This window comes from Taudactylus pleione, unplaced genomic scaffold, assembly GCF_031769625.1.
Source record: "Taudactylus pleione unplaced genomic scaffold, aTauple2 ptg000133l, whole genome shotgun sequence".
Lineage (NCBI taxonomy): Eukaryota > Metazoa > Chordata > Amphibia > Anura > Myobatrachidae > Taudactylus > Taudactylus pleione.
In genome coordinates this window covers 3,302,210-3,322,182 of record NW_028284535.1, presented here as the reverse complement: position 1 = coordinate 3,322,182, position 19,973 = coordinate 3,302,210, and positions in this window count along the sequence as shown.

Sequence of the window (19,973 nt, the reverse complement as noted above, 5' to 3'; positions counted from 1 at the left end):
GTCGATGTATCTTTTCCAGAGTACGAGACTTGCCCCAAGTTCTGGTCGGCCCCAAATGTTGAGGTCTTCCCACCAACTCATAAATAAGTTGGCGTAACTTGGGGCAAATCTCGTACCCATCGCTGTCCCTGTCGTTTGTAAGTAGAAAAGGTTATCGAACCATACATAATTATGTTTAAGTATGAAATGAATACTATTGATAATGAAATCCCGTTGTGTATCTGTCAGGGAATTATCTTGATCTAGATGGTATCTAATGCTGGAAATACCTTGTTGATGGTCAATTATGGAATATAATGAGGTAATGTCTGTCGTCACAAGCCATAATCCTTCTTCCCATTTGGTATCTTTGAGGATGTTCAAAATTTGAGTGGTATCTTTTAAATATGCTGTTTGTCTGCAAACGTATGGTTGTAATATATTGTCTACATATTCCGATAAGTTAGAAGTTAAAGATCCTATACCCGATATGATCGGTCTCCCTGGAGGTCTAAGCGGGTTTTTATGCATTTTAGGGAGGTAGTAGAATACCGGAATTATGGGATGAGGTGTTTCTATGAATTTACGCTCCTGAATACTCAATACTCCAGTTAAACTACCTGTCTGTAGATGGTCAGTAAGTTCCTTCTTGAACCTGTCTGTGGGGTCCATATTAAGAATCTGGTAGGTTGTATTGTCACCTAGAATCCTGTGTGCCTCTTCTAAATAATCTGATTTGTTAAGAACAACGATACCACCCCCCTTGTCTGCTGGTTTTATAATTATCGAGTGAGTGTCCTGCAGATCTTGTAGTGTTTTTCGTTCATTCTTCGTTAGATTGTTGTGTTTGGTCTTGTGGATGGTGATCTTATTGATATCTTTTTCTACTAATTTCGTAAAGGTCTCTATATGTGGCCCTTTCATATGGCTGGGATAAAATGTACTTGGCGGCTTTAATTCTGTTAAGTTTTTGGGGAAATCCATATTGGCATTTCTGATTGCACTGGGTGTTGTCATTGCAAAGTATTTTTTAAGTGTGATCTTCCTGGTAAATTTATGTAGATCAACATATGTCTGGAATTTATTCATATTGTTGCTCGGGGCAAACTTTAAGCCTTTGTCTAGTATTTTGATGCAGTCATTGGATAATATAGTATTACTCAGATTGAATATTCCTTGTCCTGATGCGGGGGGTGTGGTTTGTATTGAACCCTTGCTTTTTTCTCCCCCCCTACATCCCCTTCTTGTATGTCCAACTTTCTTTTTCCTATGTGTTGATTCGTATTGTTCGTTGTGAAGGGTGTTTTGTATAGAAGTTCCTCTAAAAAAAACCCTGGTAGGGAAACACATTCTTGTGAGTTGATGACTTCTATTTCTGGTAGGGAAACACATCCTTGTGGGTTAGTGGCTTTTGATGCCAAAGTGTTGATGTTTGGTTGTGTAGTGGTTGAGATGATTGTATTGGTGTCAATACTGTTCCAACCTTGATCTATTGAGAGTCTAGCTAGTTGTTCGTAATCAGAATCGTCATCCACCTCATGTATTGAAAATTATATCTCTGAGTCTGAGCTATCACAGGTTCCCCCAAAGGAAAATTTCCTAATTTGGATTGGATTGACGAGTGTCTTGGGTTTTGTATAGGTTCGTTTATTGTGTAATCTGGACATATATTGCTGATATGTTAGGTTTAATCTGCGATATACAGGTGTATTGGTGTGGATAAAATGATCTGGTTTGTTAGGAGTTGATTTAATTTTGTTATTCTGACTGATTTGTTTGGGTACCTGTTTTTTGTATTTTGATAATTGACCTAACGGATGTCTTTTGAGACCGTATTTGTCTCTCAATATTTTATCTTTTTTAGTAGCAATCGATTTTTCTTCATTCTTAGTGACTCTATTGGCTGTTAGATTAGACAAGGTGATGAATTCACTATCATCTTTATATGGCTCTAATATTTGATCTGCTGTCTTTATCTCCTGATCTAAAGTTTGGAGTTCTTGTAAATGCGTGTCTATCAGTAACTGGATTAGTTTGTAGGAACAATCTGTCAGAATATTGTTCCAATTGTTCATAAACTCTGTGTTGTCTTGATTATGTGTAGGTATTTTCTTTATACATAATCCTTTTGGTATTGTCTTATTGTTTAAATACCATTGTAATGTGTGGGTATCCCACCAAATACGTGTTTCTTTGGTGATTCGTTTTTCTAGTTAAAGGAACGTGTCACAAAAATTATTACTGTTATGTTTTGGTGGAATGTGTTTATTGATGTCTGAAAATACAGTGTTGGCCCTATCTAGTCTGCTTGACCTTATGTCAAGTAGTCCCATCTGTGGTCTCTTGCTGCAGATCCAAAGTCAGAAATTACTTTTAGAAGAAGAGGAGGTAGGATATCTGCGCACAGAGAATGGGTATGGTTGGCGAGCTGCAGTGAGTGGTACAGCTGACACTGTAAATAGGCAAATGGATAAATAAATATACATACTGCACTCAGTTTAACCTTAATCTAGGCTAGGAAGATGGTCTCGTGTGGACTGATATATAAACCGTGAGAATCAGTATGATTATGAAACAACGAGGGGTTTTAATGCAAAAAACGGGGGGCATATACAATTCATATGTATATATCACAAAATGTACAAAAACAAATAAATTAATAGGGAAGGTGATAATATATATCACTATTTATAACAAAGACAAATAGATGGGTAGATAAGTGATAAACATTAATCAAATACAATGATCAATAAAGATGGGCATGCATAGAAGATCATGAATGAGATATACTGCTGTTTGTACAGATGGTTCAATATCAAAGCTCAGAATGTGTCCAAAGTCATGTAGTTGGACAGATCGGTCTTTAGGAATGGGGTTGTAGCGGCGTCCCACTTGTAATATGGTATAGTCTAATGTAGCGCTAGATGAGGTGCCCGGGTGAAACTTCCTGAGGAAGGGAGTACGGAGAGATCGGCAGCCAGGGGGTTAACTCTGACCGACTGCCGCTGACTCCCGTGCAGGTGCCGGCGGTGCACCTGTTCCCAGGCATCCGCCGGAGCCGCAGTCCGGAACAGCTGCTACCGTGGTGTGGGAGATGCTATAGTCAGACTCTGTGTAGCCAGTGACCATACGTCCCTCTCACATCAGAGACTTACCTCCTTTGGTACCGCCGCTGACCGCTCCTTCCTCTTGCCAGCTGTGCTGGTCTGCAGTGCTTGTCTGCCCTTCGTTCTGCCTGGTCTCCTGGTCTGGTCATGTATCGGGCCCTTCTCTGTGTGTTTCTCCTCCGCTTCTGAGTATGGTCACGTGGGGGTTATCTGAGCTGCGGCCACAGAAGTAGCAGTATTTCTCATGAAGATCTCTGAATGTAGAATAATTGTAATGATCTTATGGTGGATTAGTTGTCCTCCAACGCGTTTCAGCCCAATGGCCTTTTTCAAGGAGTTGTCTGGCAATGTAGGGGTATGTTCCTTCCAGCATAATATAGGAAGGATCTTCTGATTAGATTGGTCTCATGTGAATCAAGCGTACCCTGATTGGTCCATATGCTAATTATGTCATTAGGCCAAGATGCTACAGGTGGTTATATGCTAGGCTTGATTTTAGTGATAAATCTCTGGTTGCAAGTATAAGTGGCTAAGTGAATAGCCAAGTCCATGGGTTGTACAGCAATAAATGTAGATAAATGCATAAGGAGTAGCTCTTATTGATAATAGGATGATTAATATATCCAACTTGTAGAGATAGTGCTAATGTACATATAGAAATCCCAAATTGAATAAGAAAAAACAAAAAACAAAACATATATTAAAATGAAAATATTGTGAGTAAAAGTAAAAATGAAAAAATCTTGCGGCACAATAACGACCGGAAACTGACTGACTATATGTCGCTGTTCGCATAAATGTTTATATCTGTGATATGAATAGTGTTTTTATAAACCTCTTATATTGAGCGCAAGTATAGACATATATGGAATTGAATATATATATATATATATATATATGTATACGGACATGCATGTATATAACATATAAATATGTATATCTACAACAGCCTAAATCTATATATACGCATGGTGGCATAGGAGTCAGTACTCCTGTGTAATGAAGTCACACTTCTATGTAATGTATTGATGCTGGTAAAACTCATGTTTGGCCCTATATCTCACAAGAGTGGAGAATGGTATGTGTAAAGATCATAATGGTTATAGTGGATTCTGGTATAAGGTATGGAGTTGTAATGGATCTCGTATCACTTGTTACATATTATTGATTTTATCTCGTTATCCATGTTGTGCCCTTGTGGTGCAAATGTGTTAAGTTCGTACATCCATTTAAGCTCCCTTGTATTAATTTTATGTTCATAGTTACCCCCTCTCCAATTGGGTATTACTTCTTCTATTCCTAGGAATCTGAGTGTTCTGGGGTCGCTATTATGACAGAGTTTGAAATGGTTCGAGAGATTATGATCCACACCCTCTTTTCTGATATTTCTATTATGTTCATTTATCCGTGTTCTCAGCGATCTTGTGGTCCTCCCAATGTATTGTTTTCCGCATCCACATTCTATTAGGTATATTACCCCTTTACTGTGGCATGTGATTCTTTTAGTTATTGGGTATTCCTTTCCGGTACTACTAGATTTAAATGTGGTAGTAGGTTTTGTTGTTCTTTGTCCCATATTCTTGCATCCTATGCATCCACCACAGTAGAAAAACCCTACTGTGAGTGTATTGTTATCAATAGTGGTTTGTATAAGTTGTTTCGGTGGAATATGGTTGTGTACTAGTTTGTATTTTAAATCAGGTGCTTTCCAGTACACAATTTTAGGTTTTGCTGGTAAAATGTCTGCAAGGTTATCATCCCCAAGTAGGATTGGCCATCGTTTATTTATGATTTTTTGTATTTGTTTCGCTTGTCTGGAATATTGTGTAATGAACAATGGGGTGTCTATCATTTTGGTTATCCTTCTGTTTGTAATCAAGTAGGTCGTTCCTTTCTAGTTGTTCTACTTCCTTAAATGCCTGTTCTACTTTATGTTTATCATATTGTTTTTCCAAAAATTGAGTGGATAATACCTGTCTTTGTACCTGGAAGTCTTGTAGTTTTGAACAATTCCTCCTTAATCTGAGGAACTGTCCCTTTGGTATTGTTTCTAGCCATCGTGGATGGTGCCAGCTACTAGACAAAATAAAACTATTGACATCCACTGTTTTTCTGAATGTATTAGTGTGTAAAATTCCTTCTTCTATGAAGATGTTGAGATCTAAAAATGTGACTTGTGTCTTACTATAGTTGGAAGTGAAGTATAGGTGATTGTCATTGTTGTTAATTGAGGTTAGGAAATCAAGCAGTGATTGCTCATCTCCTCGCCAGATGAAGAAAACATTGTCGATGTATCTTTTCCAGAGTACGAGACTTGCCCCAAGTTCTGGTCGGCCCCAAATGTTGAGGTCTTCCCACCAACTCATAAATAAGTTGGCGTAACTTGGGGCAAATCTCGTACCCATCGCTGTCCCTGTCGTTTGTAAGTAGAAAAGGTTATCGAACCATACATAATTATGTTTAAGTATGAAATGAATACTATTGATAATAAAATCCCGTTGTGTATCTGTCAGGGAATTATCTTGATCTAGATGGTATCTAATGCTGGAAATACCTTGTTGATGGTCAATTATGGAATATAATGAGGTAATGTCTGTCGTCACAAGCCATAATCCTTCTTCCCATTTGGTATCTTTGAGGATGTTCAAAATTTGAGTGGTATCTTTTAAATATGCTGTTTGTCTGCAAACGTATGGTTGTAATATATTGTCTACATATTCCGATAAGTTAGAAGTTAAAGATCCTATACCCGATGTGATCGGTCTCCCTGGAGGTCTAAGCGGGTTTTTATGCATTTTAGGGAGGTAGTAGAATACCGGAATTATGGGATGAGGTGTTTCTATGAATTTACGCTCCTGAATACTCAATACTCCAGTTAAACTACCTGTCTGTAGATGGTCAGTAAGTTCCTTCTTGAACCTGTCTGTGGGGTCCATATTAAGAATCTGGTAGGTTGTATTGTCACCTAGAATCCTGTGTGCCTCTTCTAAATAATCTGATTTGTTAAGAACAACGATACCACCCCCCTTGTCTGCTGGTTTTATAATTATCGAGTGAGTGTCCTGCAGATCTTGTAGTGTTTTTCGTTCATTCTTCGTTAGATTGTTGTGTTTGGTCTTGTGGATGGTGATCTTATTGATATCTTTTTCTACTAATTTCGTAAAGGTCTCTATATGTGGCCCTTTCATATGGCTGGGATAAAATGTACTTGGCGGCTTTAATTCTGTTAAGTTTTTGGGGAAATCCATATTGGCATTTCTGATTGCACTGGGTGTTGTCATTGCAAAGTATTTTTTAAGTGTGATCTTCCTGGTAAATTTATGTAGATCAACATATGTCTGGAATTTATTCATATTGTTGCTCGGGGCAAACTTTAAGCCTTTGTCTAGTATTTTGATGCAGTCATTGGATAATATAGTATTACTCAGATTGAATATTCCTTGTCCTGATGCGGGGGGTGTGGTTTGTATTGAACCCTTGCTTTTTTCTCCCCCCCTACATCCCCTTCTTGTATGTCCAACTTTCTTTTTCCTATGTGTTGATTCGTATTGTTCGTTGTGAAGGGTGTTTTGTATAGAAGTTCCTCTAAAAAAAACCCTGGTAGGGAAACACATTCTTGTGAGTTGATGACTTCTATTTCTGGTAGGGAAACACATCCTTGTGGGTTAGTGGCTTTTGATGCCAAAGTGTTGATGTTTGGTTGTGTAGTGGTTGAGATGATTGTATTGGTGTCAATACTGTTCCAACCTTGATCTATTGAGAGTCTAGCTAGTTGTTCGTAATCAGAATCGTCATCCACCTCATGTATTGAAAATTATATCTCTGAGTCTGAGCTATCACAGGTTTCCCCAAAGGAAAATTTCCTAATTTGGATTGGATTGACGAGTGTCTTGGGTTTTGTATAGGTTCGTTTATTGTGTAATCTGGACATATATTGCTGATATGTTAGGTTTAATCTGCGATATACAGGTGTATTGGTGTGGATAAAATGATCTGGTTTGTTAGGAGTTGATTTAATTTTGTTATTCCGACTGATTTGTTTGGGTACCTGTTTTTTGTATTTTGATAATTGACCTAACGGATGTCTTTTGAGACCGTATTTGTCTCTCAATATTTTATCTTTTTTAGTAGCAATTGATTTTTCTTCATTCTTAGTGACTCTATTGGCTGTTAGATTAGACAAGGTGATGAATTCACTATCATCTTTATATGGCTCTAATATTTGATCTGCTGTCTTTATCTCCTGATCTAAAGTTTGGAGTTCTTGTAAATGCGTGTCTATCAGTAACTGGATTAGTTTGTAGGAACAATCTGTCAGAATATTGTTCCAATTGTTCATAAACTCTGTGTTGTCTTGATTATGTGTAGGTATTTTCTTTATACATAATCCTTTTGGTATTGTCTTATTGTTTAAATACCATTGTAATGTGTGGGTATCCCACCAAATACGTGTTTCTTTGGTGATTCGTTTTTCTAGTTAAAGGAACGTGTCACAAAAATTATTACTGTTATGTTTTGGTGGAATGTGTTTATTGATGTCTGAAAATACAGTGTTGGCCCTATCTAGTCTGCTTGACCTTATGTCAAGTAGTCCCATCTGTGGTCTCTTGCTGCAGATCCAAAGTCAGAAATTACTTTTAGAAGAAGAGGAGGTAGGATATCTGCGCACAGAGAATGGGTATGGTTGGCGAGCTGCAGTAAGTGGTACAGCTGACACTGTAAATAGGCAAATGGATAAATAAATATACATACTGCGCTCAGTTTAACCTTAATCTAGGCTAGGAAGATGGTCTCGTGTGGACTGATATATAAACCGTGAGAATCAGTATGATTATGAAACAACGAGGGGTTTTAATGCAAAAAACGGGGGGCATATACAATTCATATGTATATATCACAAAATGTACAAAGACAAATAAATTAATAGGGAAGGTGATAATATATATCACTATTTATAACAAAGACAAATAGATGGGTAGATAAGTGATAAACATTAATCAAATACAATGATCAATAAAGATGGGCATGCATAGAAGATCATGAATGAGATATACTGCTGTTTGTACAGATGGTTCAATATCAAAGCTCAGAATGTGTCCAAAGTCATGTAGTTGGACAGATCGGTCTTTAGGAATGGGGTTGTAGCGGCGTCCCGCTTGTAATATGGTATAGTCTAATGTAGCGCTAGATGAGGTGCCCGGGTGAAACTTCCTGAGGAAGGGAGTACGGAGAGATCGGCAGCCAGGGGGTTAACTCTGACCGACTGCCGCTGACTCCCGTGCAGGTGCCGGCGGTGCACCTGTTCCCAGGCATCCGCCGGAGCCGCAGTCCGGAACAGCTGCTGCCGTGGTGTGGGAGATGCTATAGTCAGACTCTGTGTAGCCAGTGACCATACGTCCCTCTCACATCAGAGACTTACCTCCCTTGGTACCGCCGCTGACCGCTCCTTCCTCTTGCCGGCTGTGCTGGTCTGCAGTGCTTGTCTGCCCTTCGTTCTGCCTGGTCTCCTGGTCTGGTCATGTATCGGGCCCTTCTCCTCTGTGTGTTTCTCCTCCGCTTCTGAGTATGGTCACGTGGGGGTTATCTGAGCTGCGGCCACAGAAGTAGCAGTATTTCTCATGAAGATCTCTGAATGTAGAATAATTGTAATGATCTTATGGTGGATTAGTTGTCCTCCAACGCGTTTCAGCCCAATGGCCTTTTTCAAGGAGTTGTCTGTCAATGTAGGGGTATGTTCCTTCCAGCATAATATAGGAAGGATCTTCTGATTAGATTGGTCTCATGTGAATCAAGCATACCCTGATTGGTCCATATGCTAATTATGTCATTAGGCCAAGATGCTACAGGTGGTTATATGCTAGGCTTGATTTTAGTGATAAATCTCTGGTTGCAAGTATAAGTGGCTAAGTGAATAGCCAAGTCCATGGGTTGTACAGCAATAAATGTAGATAAATGCATAAGGAGTAGCTCTTATTGATAATAGGATGATTAATATATCCAACTTGTAGAGATAGTGCTAATGTACATATAGAAATCCCAAATTGAATATAAAAAAAAAACAAAAACATATATTAAAATGAAAATATTGTGAGTAAAAGTAAAAATGAAAAAATCTTGCGGCACAATAACGACCGGAAACTGACTGACTATCTATATGTCGCTGTTTGCATAAATGTTTATATCTGTGATATGAATAGTGTTTTTATAAACCTCTTATATTGAGCGCAAGTATAGACATATATGGAATTGAATATATATATATATATATGTATACGGACATGCATGTATATAACATATAAATATGTATATCTACAACAGCCTAAATCTATATATACGCATGGTGGCATAGGAGTCAGTACTCCTGTGTAATGAAGTCACACTTCTATGTAATGTATTGATGCTGGTAAAACTCATGTTTGGCCCTATATCTCACAAGAGTGGAGAATGGTATGTGTAAAGATCATAATGGTTATAGTGGATTCTGGTATAAGGTATGGAGTTGTAATGGATCTCGTATCACTTGTTACATATTATTGATTTTATCTCGTTATCCATGTTGTGTCCTTGTGGTGCAAATGTGTTAAGTTCGTACATCCATTTAAGCTCCCTTGTATTAATTTTATGTTCATAGTTACCCCCTCTCCAATTGGGTATTACTTCTTCTATTCCTAGGAATCTGAGTGTTCTGGGGTCGCTATTATGACAGAGTTTGAAATGGTTCGAGAGATTATGATCCACACCCTCTTTTCTGATATTTCTAATATGTTCATTTATCCGTGTTCTCAGCGATCTTGTGGTCCTCCCAATGTATTGTTTTCCGCATCCACATTCTATTAGGTATATTACCCCTTTACTGTGGCATGTGATTCTTTTAGTTATTGGGTATTCCTTTCCGGTACTACTAGATTTAAATGTGGTAGTAGGTTTTGTTGTTCTTTGTCCCATATTCTTGCATCCTATGCATCCACCACAGTAGAAAAACCCTACTGTGAGTGTATTGTTATCAATAGTGGTTTGTATAAGTTGTTTCGGTGGAATATGGTTGTGTACTAGTTTGTATTTTAAATCAGGTGCTTTCCTGTACACAATTTTAGGTTTTGCTGGTAAAATGTCTGCAAGGTTATCATCCCCAAGTAGGATTGGCCATCATTTATTTATGATTTTTTGTATTTGTTTCGCTTGTCTGGAATATTGTGTAATGAACAATGGGGTGTCTGTATCATTTTGGTTATCCTTCTGTTTGTAATCAAGTAGGTCGTTCCTTTCTAGTTGTTCTACTTCCTTAAATGCCTGTTCTACTTTATGTTTATCATATTGTTTTTCCAAAAATTAAGTGGATAATACCTGTCCTTGTACCTGGAAGTCTTGTAGTTTTGAACAATTCCTCCTTAATCTGAGGAACTGTCCCTTTGGTATTGTTTCTAGCCATCGTGGATGGTGCCAGCTACTAGACAAAATAAAACTATTGACATCCACTGTTTTTCTGAATGTATTAGTGTGTATTTCCAGCATTAGATAACATCTAGATCAAGATAATTCCCTGACAGATACACAACGGGATTTCATTATCAATAGTATTCATTTCATACTTAAACATAATTAGGTATGGTTCGATAACCTTTTCTACTTACAAACAACAGGGACAGCGATGGGTATGAGATTTGCCCCAAGTTACGCCAACTTATTTATGAGTTGGTGGGAAGACCTCAACATTTGGGGCCGACCAGAACTTGGGGCAAGTCTCGTACTCTGGAAAAGATACATCGACAATGTTTTCTTCATCTGGCGAGGAGATGAGCAATCACTTCTTGATTTCCTAACCTCAATTAACAACAATGACAATCACCTATACTTCACTTCCAACTATAGTAAGACACAAGTCACATTTTTAGATCTCAACATCTTTATAGAAGAAGGAATTTTACACACTAATACATTCAGAAAAACAGTGGATGTCAATAGTTTTATTTTGTCTAGTAGCTGGCACCATCCACGATGGCTAGAAACAATACCAAAGGGACAGTTCCTCAGATTAAGGAGGAATTGTTCAAAACTACAAGACTTCCAGGTACAAAGACAGGTATTATCCACTCAATTTTTGGAAAAACAATATAATAAACATAAAGTAGAACAGGCATTTAAGGAAGTAGAACAACTAGAAAGGAACGACCTACTTGATTACAAACAGAAGGATAACCAAAATGATAGACACCCCATTGTTCATTACACAATATTCCAGACAAGCGAAACAAATACAAAAAATCATAAATAAACGATGGCCAATCCTACTTGGGGATGATAACCTTGCAGACATTTTACCAGCAAAACCTAAAATTGTGTACAGGAAAGCACCTGATTTAAAATACAAACTAGTACACTACCATATTCCACCGAAACAACTTATACAAACCACTATTGATAACAATACACTCACAGTAGGGTTTTTCTACTGTGGTGGATGCATAGGATGCAAGAATATGGGACAAAGAACAACAAAACCTACTACCACATTTAAATCTAGTAGTACCGGAAAGGAATACCCAATAACTAAAAGAATCACATGCCACAGTAAAGGGGTAATATACCTAATAGAATGTGGATGCGGAAAACAATACATTGGGAGGACCACAAGATCGCTGAGAACACGGATAAATGAACATATTAGAAATATCAGAAAAGAGGGTGTGGATCATAATCTCTCGAACCATTTCAAACTCTGTCATAATAGCGACCCCAGAACACTCAGATTCCTAGGAATAGAAGAAGTAATACCCAATTGGAGAGGGGGTAACTATGAACATAAAATTAATACAAGGGAGCTTAAATGGATGTACGAACTTAACACATTTGCACCACAAGGACACAACATGGATAACGAGATAAAATCAATAATATGTAACAAGTGATACGAGATCCATTACAACTCCATACCTTATACCAGAATCCACTATAACCATTATGATCTTTACACATACCATTCTCCACTCTTGTGAGATATAGGGCCAAACATGAGTTTTACCAGCATCAATACATTACATAGAAGTGTGACTTCATTACACAGGAGTACTGACTCCTATGCCACCATGCGTATATATAGATTTAGGCTGTTGTAGATATACATATTGTGAGGACATGGGATGTGTGTTACAAATTTACTGGCAGCATCTCAGTCATTGCAGAGGATCAATTTACTTTTTAGTCCTTTTGTGTCCCCCATCCGTCTCCTAGTGTATGTGTGATCATTCTCAGGACACACATTTCCATTAGCATGTATATTATGTACTGTAATAATGTAAGTAATTGTAATGTTTAATACTGGATAAGCCTTGATGTTAGCCTGGTCCATATGTCTGTGTTATTTGTAACCACTAGAGCAAGGTGACACCTCCCAGAACAAAAGACCCTCTAAGTTAATTCCCACCTCCCCAGGGGACGCTCAGGATTTACTCCTCCTTCCATTTGCCTGTTTTGTGTCTCACGTGAATCTGGTAGCCCGAACGGAACCATCCCAGCAGGTGTTCGTCAGGGAAGTAATATCCGGAGGAGGTAGGAGAAAGTGACAGCATAAGGGACCCACACCAATCAGGAGATGGTGCAACCCCCCCCGGGTGGTCACAATATCGTGGGAAATTGGAAGATTTTAAAACATGTCACCGAAGGCAACTCCACATGTTAGTCGCTGACTTTGGCTAAGAGGTCTCGCTCTGCCATGGTACTAGTGGAACACATCACCAGTTCTGTGGATTTATACTTTGGAAATTCTGCAAGGACCTATACGCTATTCATTGCTGTGTGTTCTGTGATTAGCTTCTACTGTATGGGGTCCTGGAAATGCTTTATTTGTACCCAGGGACTATCACTGCTGTGTGATCTCTGATAGTTTCTACGTGTGGGGTCCTGGAAGCGATTGAGTGGACATACGCTATTCACTGCTGTGTGATCAGTGATAGTTTCTACTGTGGGGACTGAGGGTCTCTAGCTATTTTGTAGAATTGTTCTGGGACATTATACTCTACTGGGACTGCCTCTGTCTGGACTGCTACCTGTTTATTTCCCGTTCACTGGATTTACTGCTTGTCCTGACATATTATCTATTTCTGTGTGCTGTGGAAAAATAAACCATCACGTTGGTTTCATCTGCTCGGTGTCTGGGTGATTGAGAGAACCCCGTATCCTCACACATATTTATATGTTATATACATGCATGTCCGTATACATATATATATATATATATATATATATATTCAATTCCATATATGTCTATACTTGCGCTCAATATAAGAGGTTTATAAAAACACTATTCATTTCACAGATATAAACATTTATGCGAACAGCGACATATAGATAGTCAGTCAGTTTCCGGTCGTTATTGTGCCGCAAGATTTTTTCATTTTTACTTTTACTCACAATATTTTCATTTTAATATATGTTTTTTTTTTGTTTTTTTTTCTTATTCAATTTGGGATTTCTATATGTACATTAGCACTATCTCTACAAGTTGGATATATTAATCATCCTATTATCAATAAGAGCTACTCCTTATGCATTTATCTACATTTATTGCTGTACAACCCATGGACTTGGCTATTCACTTAGCCACTTATACTTGCAACCAGAGATGTATCACTAAAATCAAGCATATAACCACCTGTAGCATCTTGGCCTAATGACATAATTAGCATATGGACCAATCAGGGTACGCTTGATTCACATGAGACCAATCTAATCAGAAGATCCTTCCTATATTATGCTGGAAGGAACATACCCCTACATTGACAGACAACTCCTTGAAAAAGGTCATTGGGCTGAAACGCGTTGGAGGACAACTAATCCACCATAAGATCATTACAATTATTCTACATTCAGAGATCTTCATGAGAAATACTGCTACTTCTGTGGCCGCAGCTCAGATAACCCCCACGTGACCATACTCAGAAGCGGAGGAGAAACACACAGAGGAGAAGGGCCCGATACATGACCAGACCAGGAGACCAGGCAGAACGAAGGGCAGACAAGCACTGCAGAGCAGCACAGCCGGCAAGAGGAAGGAGCGGTCAGCGGTGGTACCAAGGGAGGTAAGTCTCTGATGTGAGAGGGACGTATGGTCACTGGCTACACAGAGTCTGACTATAGCATCTCCCACACCACGGCAGCAGCTGTTGCGGACTGCGGCTCCGGCGGACGCCTGGGAACAGGTGCACCGCCGGCACCTGCACGGGAGTCAGCAGCAGTCGGTCAGAGTTAACCCCCTGGCTGCCGATCTCTCCGTACTCCCTTCCTCAGGAAGTTTCACCCGGGCACCTCATCTAGCGCTATATTAGACTATTCCATATTACAAGCGGGACGCCGCTACAACCCCATTCCTAAAGACCGATCTGTCCAACTACATGACTTTGGACACATTCTGAGCTTTGATATTGAACCATCTGTACAAACAGCAGTATATCTCATTCATGATCTTCTATGCATGCCCATCTTTATTGATCATTGTATTTGATTAATGTTTATCACTTATCTACCCATCTATTTGTCTTTGTTATAAATAGTGATATATATTATCACCTTCCCTATTAATTTGTTTTTGTACATTTTGTGATATATACATATGAATTGTATATGCCCCCCGTTTTTTGCATTAAAACCCCTCGTTGTTTCATAATCATACTGATTCTCATGGTTTATATATCAGTCCACACGAGACCATCTTCCTAGCCTAGATTAAAGTTAAGCTGAGCGCAGTACGTATATTTATTTATCCATTATGTAGTGCTGAGTTTGCAATGCGATCACAGTGGTTTGGCTTGCTATCACAGTTGAACTGCATGCGTACGCAATATTGCGATCCTTAGTGAATCAGTCCCATAATAATTACCAAGCTAAATACTGACACTGGGCCAACAATGGTGCAGCAGGATCCCAATCACACTATTTGTGGAGACTGCGGTCTGACCGCTATGTACAAATTCCAAAAAGTGTACCTTTTTACAGTTTGGCCCCATACTTATGGAGCCATTTTTGCAGTCACACTTCACATATTTCATATTTATTTAATATTTAATAATGTGCATATTATTTTAGCTTTATTTAATATTTATTTAGTATCATTTATTATGTTTTCATGTTCTGCACCTTTTTCTTTGTAAATATTGTATAATTGTAAATATTAATGTTAAATATTGGAAAACTAGCAATTCTCAGATATGTTTCTGTTAAAACACTTTTTGTCAAATTTGTTGTATTTTATTAATAAACCAGGTGGTGTATGCTTCATATAATCAAAGAGGGGAGGGAGATTGAGATAGTTGAATGTAGGTGGGTAGCTATGCTTCATGGTGCTAGCCACACCCCATGGCACAGACCACACCCCCATATCAGTAATCACACCCCCTGCAGCAGCACACAATAGGCCCTTTGTAAATTTCAGCTCCAGGCCCATGAGGGCCTTAATCTGGCACTGGTTGGTTCAATCTAAAAGATCCCAGATGGGTGGATTCCCAGAAATGATACTTAAACAAACAAAATTAATATAAAAGTGTAAATTTAATATACTTAGCTACAATTGTCGATTCATTCAGTAGATACAGCAATCACATCAGCAAGATCCAGGAGCCTTTCTCTCAGCATCTAGAGACTGGATTATTTTCAAACGGGATCTCCTGGCACTTCTGCAGTCAGTGTGGTTACAGGAATAAGGCTGCTTCCACACTGACACAGTACAGCTAATATAGGCTAGATGCTGAGGGGAAAACTCCTGAATAGGCATTTTAAAAGGTATAAAGGTCATCTTTTGCAATACACACAAGGAGATTGAGACAGTAGGGGGCACTGTTGTCTTACAAATTGAGTACATTTATGGTGTGTAGTTGAAGGTAAAACTATGTTGACACGGGCTTAAATATATATTGTCTCATAATACATTTGTAATAGCTAACTAGCTAGCATTCTAAAACATATTGATATATATTGGACTGTGTCACAATCTGTATATGTTGCAAAACCGACTGAGAGCACTGAACATCAAAATGGCTTGAAAACTACATTTTTGTTACTCCTGTTATAGGGGGTATCCAATCGATCATCTTGTATGTGATACTAGAAAGATTATGCTGCTGTTCCCGAAAATGACGTGCGGTTTGTTTTCTAAGAAATTACTAATATCATTATGGACTATGATGTTCCTGATGTTCCTCCCCCAATTGAATGATGGCAAGATGGAAGACCCTAACAAGGCTTTTAATTTGCTTATCTGCGGAAATTATAGGCCACATAGCTTTGGCAGTTTGCATCAGATCATGGCTGCCCGTGGAGTATGTTTGTGTCCAATCGACTCGATTGTCGACTTCCTTCTGTGGAGCAGGTAGAAGAACATCCTTACGGCTCACAGCCAATGCGCGGTCTCTGGCTCTGATAAGGGATTTACGGTAGGGATGTGCAGGCTCTGACTTTTGTCCAGGAATGATGATGTTCGTCCATGTAAGATGACGTTTAGCCTCTTTCTGAGTTCCATTTTTTTGGAGGGAAAAATCCGAACTCAACGTGCAAACTCGAACCTATCCGAGCCTGCACATCCCTAATTTACGGTGATATCCCCGTTTGAGGAACTTCATCATCATTTTCTGGATTTGTAACGACATCATAGGGGTCACTACAGATTCTTACCACTCTCAGAAATTGAGAAAAGGGGAGCCCAAATTTGATAGATTTGGGGTGTTGACTATCCGATGCTAGGAGGGTATTTCTATCTGTGTTCTTGTCACGGAGCACTAACATTATTATTTCACTACAAATATGTGTATTTTATATGTTAGTATTGTGTGATGTGTCTACAATAAAGCTGCACTTATTTATTTAGATGAATTACCACCATAATAATGGGTGTTGTAGACTCAGCCCTTCTCCTACAGCTGCATGACCACGCCTGGTTAGCCTGCATTAACCCTACGCTTCAGCTACGTTCTGTATAAATTGTGCTATAACATTGACAGTATATAGCTTGAAATGAATTTTAAAAAATAAACAAAATCCCTATGTTACTCACAATGGCCGTTCAGAGGGTCACTAGCAGCAATGCAGGATCCATAAATACATTAACCTTGTCTTATCCCAATGATTCTATTGCTGAACAGAGTGGAGGTAAACCAGAAGTGGAACGCCAATATGCATACACACATAGAGCAAAGGGACAGTTGGGGGGAGGCACCACACAGGCTCTGACACTGTCTCTGGTGGATATCTCATGGGTGCAGTGTGTGCGGCACGGGGTCCCCTGTGACCCATGGGCCCGTGTACACTGCATCCCCTGCACCTATTACAGATACTCCACTGACTTCAACAAAAAATCATGTTCCTCTCTCATGTATAACTGCTCACTGTGACGTAGGATCCGTCTTACATAATAACTAGTGTCATTTATTAATCATTCCATTACTTCATCTATTGGGAGTTTTCTGTCTCCCTGGTCAGTAACCTGAACTCCGACATTTCCAAGTTACTTAGTTGCCTGAATTACATGTGGATTATTGTAATTTTATGGGCTCTATTTACTACAATCCGCATTGGTAATGCAGATTGTAGTGTGCTATTACCGAGTGAATTTGCATTGCGAATTCAGGCAATATCACAGGGATTTACTACAAATCCCTTGCAGGGACAGAGCTTGCGATAAAGCTCTGTCACTGCGAATCCCCTTCGGAGCCTTATCATGGTATTTTAGCAAAAAATACCGTGATTAAGTGCCCGCACATGCGCCGACCATTCGCCGCTGCTAACCCCGACGCTAAGCCCCGCCCCCATGATCGCGGACCCCCCCTCCCCCCCGCGACCCACCTCTCCCTTACTTACACTTACCTGCATGCTCCAGGCCTCCGGTGATGTTCTCCATTCCTCCGGTCAGGTGATCTCCCATAGTGCACTGGGGCCCGATCACCTGATGACCGGGCAGCAGTGCACTGTGGGAGACCAGCTGACCGGAGGGGAGTCATCACCGGAGGCCCGATCACCGGTCCCTGGAGTCAGGTAAGTAATTTTTTTTTTTACTTTCTTTTTTTTTACCGTAATCAGCTTGCTGTCTGTTTAGACCACACAGCTGATTACAGGGACCGACTCCCGGCTCTGGTCTCCCCGTTAGAGCAGGCCAGGAGTCCGGTAACCGGGATAGACCCTGGATAACGCCACCTCCAGGTGGCGTTATTATCACAGGGCTTCCCCCGGTATTTTTTTCACATTTATTTTTAGTAACTATGGTCAGATCACATTTCCCATTACAGTTATGGGAAATGCGATCTGCTTTACTAAAAATAAGTGATACTTAGGGCTTGGAGTAGAATTTTACGAATTCTACTCCAATTGCCCTGTAATAACTATAGGTGATACTAAAATAATGTGAAAAGGGTGTGAAAACACCCTTTTTCACATTATTTTAGTAAAAATAATGTTGATAAATAGAGCCCTATGGGAGATCTGGTGACAGATATGAGACTCCATGTTTCTCTCTCCGTGTTTCTCTCTCTCTGTGTTTCTCTCTCTCCGTGTTTCTCTCTCTCCGTGTTTCTCCCTCCGTGTTTCTCTTGGTCATGTAACAGTGACACAGTCGTACTGGCTACAGTTGACCACTGAGAATGATCATTACTTCTTTATGTTACATAAAACACTCTGATGGATTAGAGAAGAGGTTTACAGTTTTTTTAAATCACATTTCTGTATCTGTAGGCGCCTCTCAGTCAGTATATAACAAAGCTTCAAAGACGCGGGGCGGGATTCATCAAGCATCACATTTTGGATGCGACAAATTGCGCCAATGATTACATGCATACCGACCTTTAGTAGCGCCTTATGCATGTATATTTTAGCAAATGACACTTCTGCCGGTAAGACCTGTCCATTGCGGTGTGGGGACTTCCGTGTTTATGATCCAGAAGTCCCCTGGGAGTACATCTGCGCATGTGCAGCCATCGGCCAGCGTATACCTGTGCCGCGGGGGACCCTGGGAGGGTGCTATTGGATCCCTCTCGGGTAAAACTCCAATAAGATAGGCTTCTATTATGCTACGTCATCTCCAGAAAGCACTTGGGACCTCATTCAGAGTCGGTCGTTGCGGCCGCTCGGTCGTAAGGGAAAAGGGGCCGGATAAGCAAATGAAGCGCTTGCAAGATGCGTTGTTAAGATGGGATCGTTAGCTGGATGAGCGAGGGGAGGATGCGGCCGTAAGACTAAAAACACGCCCCCTTCTCGTTCGCAATACACGTCATCTCCGGGCATATAAGAATTAATCGAGACCATCGGGAACCATCGGAGCTGGTCGTAGAGCTTAAGGTTGACCATACCCTCTCTTAAGCACTACGATCAAGTCAGTGTAAAAACCTCCCATGTCACATGTGCCATGACACTACTTAGTTAATTATGCACTTCCTTAAAACGCCATTTGCATAGTCGGGCACGCCTGCGTTCGGATCTCCACTCCCCCGTTCACAAGCACCTTCCCCTGTTACCACCCACAAACGCCTCATCCTGTCACTCAAACTAACGACCTGGCCAAGTTGAAGGATAGACAAATTTCCGATCGCAACAGCTATTTTACGCACGCGCAGTGCTAAACTTACGCATGCGCTGTTTTGCGAACATCGCTGGGTATGACCGAGCGGCCGCTTACGACCGACTCTGAATGAGGTCCTTGGTGCTTACAGTAATTGCGGACAAGCTTCCGAAAATGGCATCTTCGCAGGTCTGAGCGCATTTTTCAGCATAGAGCATCCCGCCCACGAAGTGACACATCTCTAACATCTTGCTTTATGTCTCCTCATTCTGATAATTATGGTAAGAAGTAAATTAGATATAAATGAGCAGGGAAAGCTCCGGTCTCACTATTCTGTTTTCCTTTTCTTGTTCTTT